The sequence below is a fragment of the Triticum dicoccoides genome, chromosome 2B (genome assembly GCF_002162155.2).
Source record: "Triticum dicoccoides isolate Atlit2015 ecotype Zavitan chromosome 2B, WEW_v2.0, whole genome shotgun sequence".
NCBI lineage: Eukaryota > Viridiplantae > Streptophyta > Magnoliopsida > Poales > Poaceae > Triticum > Triticum dicoccoides.
The window spans coordinates 765,645,397-765,648,413 of NC_041383.1; the positions used below are offsets into that span (position 1 = coordinate 765,645,397).

At 48.2% G+C, this 3,017-nt stretch overlaps 1 pseudogene; it reads right to left on the reverse strand.

The window, feature by feature from the left end:
* Positions 1–2,704: 2,704 nt before the first annotated feature.
* LOC119368653 overlaps positions 2,705–3,017 on the reverse strand; it is a 31,143-nt pseudogene continuing 30,830 nt past the window's right edge.

Here is a 3,017-nt window from a genome sequence, read left to right on the forward strand (position 1 = left end):
AACACTTCACGTAAGCCCTCGCAAAGGTTCTTAGTAAAGTGTTTGAAAGGAACTCTTGGTAATCCCTAAACGTGATTTGTAGTACATCTCGCCCGCTAAGTGCTTGGTTGCACCAAGAGTTCCCCCAAACACTTCACATAATACCTTGAAAAAGTGCTACGTAAAGTGCTTGAAGGGAACTCCCAGTAATACCAAACGTGGTTCTCAGCTCATTGGTTCATTTCTCTTGTGATATGTGGCCAATGTCTACTAAATGCTTGGTGGCACCGAGAGTTCCCCCAAACACTTCAGATAAGTTCTCGAAAAGATGCATCCTGAAGTTCTTGAAGAGAACTCCCGATGAGGCCAAACTCGGTTAATCCCCACGCACCCATGCATCATAATGTATATGGACCTACCACCAATTTCCAAAGCGCCAACGCTCTCAAATCCTACCGATGCCGCTGGTTGGCACCCAGAGTCCCCCCAAACACTTCACTGTGCAAAAAAATCTATATCCCTGCATTGCGCACTTATAAAACAGTGCCAATGCAAGAATGAGCTAGAAGCTAGCTAGCAACTGAAGTGGTTTGAGGAGAACTCCAGGTGAAAACCAACTAAACTAGCTAGAGAGAACTCATGTTCATCTCCTGGACCACACTTCGCTTGTTTAATCTGTTGAGCTCATGAGCGCATACGCGAGCTGCTATTTATAACTCTAGACGAAAGACTGGAGATCTGGTAGCAGCTTGTTGTCTCCTGTGGACTGCGGTGCGCAATGCAATACATGGTCTTGGTGTTGGACGGATGAACCTGGCAATGCACCTAGCCGTAATGCAGCCTACGTTAGAATGAAGCTTGCTAGCTAGAGCCAGGGGAATCTCGTGAGATGTGGCCTTGTATGCCCAAGATTGGCAACTTCAAATCGTGCAAAAGCTTATGGCGTAAAGGTGCGTGCCCAGCCTGCAAATTCCTTATCTCCTCAAGCAGCTAGCTAGCTAGCTAGAGATCAGTGTCGGCGTCGGCGTTGTTCAGTTTGTGTCCACGAGCATTTCTATCAGCGCAAAGGGGCTAGCTAGGTAGTACAAGATCACAGTGTTTATGCAGAGTTTATTAAACAGTGGTTTCAGTACCTTGATGACCTGCCAATGTACTCCACTAGTGCTGAGAAGAGTGGTTTATGCAGTGTTTATTAAACAGTGGTTTCACAGATAGGGTCTCGTTTGAAATGTGCCATCAGTCTACAGGAGAAGAAAATCCCTGTTGAGAACATAAGCGGAGGGTGTGGAGATAATCTTGTACTCCTAGTACTAGCTAGTGATTTTGCACTGAACTAAGTGTGAGATCATCATATACATAGCTAAAGTATTTTCACTTGCCGCTTGCATGTCGGTGGTAGGTGGACTTCATGTTCATCAGTGTTAACTTTCTTTTTTGGGAGGGTCATCAGTGCTACTGCTAACTAAAGGCCAGCTACTACATACACAAATAATGTTAGAACTAGGACACATTTGGTAACCCAGATGCCAGAGCACATGGACCTAATCTGGTAATTTTCCATTAGAAAACCTGTCTGCTCTGGTCCAAATGGGCTGGCTAGTTGTTGTTTTTTTTTTTTTAGGGTCTGGCTAGTTGTTTCATTGTGCATGCGTGACTGTATAGTATGGGCAGGCGGCATAAAGAGAGGGGAGAAAAGCTTGTGACGCTGATGGCAACACACTATGTGAGGTGCCACCACAGAATCGATGGCTGATATTCCCAAATCCCAAAGGCCATTCAACAGAGCGAAAAGCTAGCTACAAGCTAGGTGTCCAGGTTCAGTGCACTCGATCCCTGTCGTCGTTCTAAGTACAGAGACCCAAGATGATGGCTAGTTTCAAAGCAGAGGAGATACTTGGAAAGGGCATGGAGATGGAGATGGAGATGCTTGGGGTATAAGTATCCTTGAAGAAGCATCATTCGCAGAGGCGAGATGATGGCGATGCGGCGGGAGCTTTTCCTCTTCTTCCTCATGCCGTAGGAGGAGGAGGATAGCCAGAGGCCGTCTGTCGTCGTCTTGGCATGGAGTTCCCCCATTCACACTTCTTGGCTCTCTAGTTCGTCGTTGTTCGTTCAGGTAGGGAGGGTTGGTCTCCCTTGTGATGTTTGCATCTTATCCTTCTCTTCTTGCTGCGTGGTGTCGTCGGAGCTTGATTGCATGTTTGTTGTATCAGGGCATCTCGTCTCTTTTGGCCACTTCGTGTGTTTCTTTCGTCAGGTGTTTTGCATGCATGCGTGTGTTTTTCTCGATGCGACGCTGATTGTAGTTGAGGTGACTTGAACTTCAGGGCGTCTCCATCCAAATGCACGATAACGCCACAGGAACGTACTCTGATCCACGGCGTTGTCCGTGACATTAAGGTTGCAATGGCATATGCTATGATTCACATGACACGCCGACCTCAGCACCAACTCGATCACTCATTCCACGGCAAACACGACCAGCTCAAACGAACAAGGCATGCCATAAGCTAATTCCGTTCATTCCAGGGGGCAGAGTGAAGCAGGTTCAGCTAACCAAGCTACTACAGTGTATCAACAGAATTTCTTCAGGCCAGAGGCAGATGCCCACGGCAGAACATATCCTGCACTGCACGACCATAGGAACACACCCGTCCAAGCAACGCAAACGCCATCGTCACAAGGTGCTTCACATAGCCAACTACATGTCCACAACCACAGATCATAACCTTAACCAACATGTCCATAAGTAACCATAGACAGATATAGATAACCTATAACACACACCACAAGCCAACGACGGAGCTCAGTGTAGTCTAGCAGAACTCGTCTGGAACTTGAGGCAGATGCCCATATGCTTAGCAGCTCCTGGTAGAGCAGCTTGGCGCCGTAGGGGACGGTGATCCTGACGATGTTCTCCGATGAGCGGTAGAACCTGCAGTAGGGGCCCCGGATCTTCCGCCCGCCCACGACGGGCGCATGATGATGCTCAGCGTGAAGGGCCGGTCGTGGAGGTTGGCGGCCGCGCCGTGGGCCAG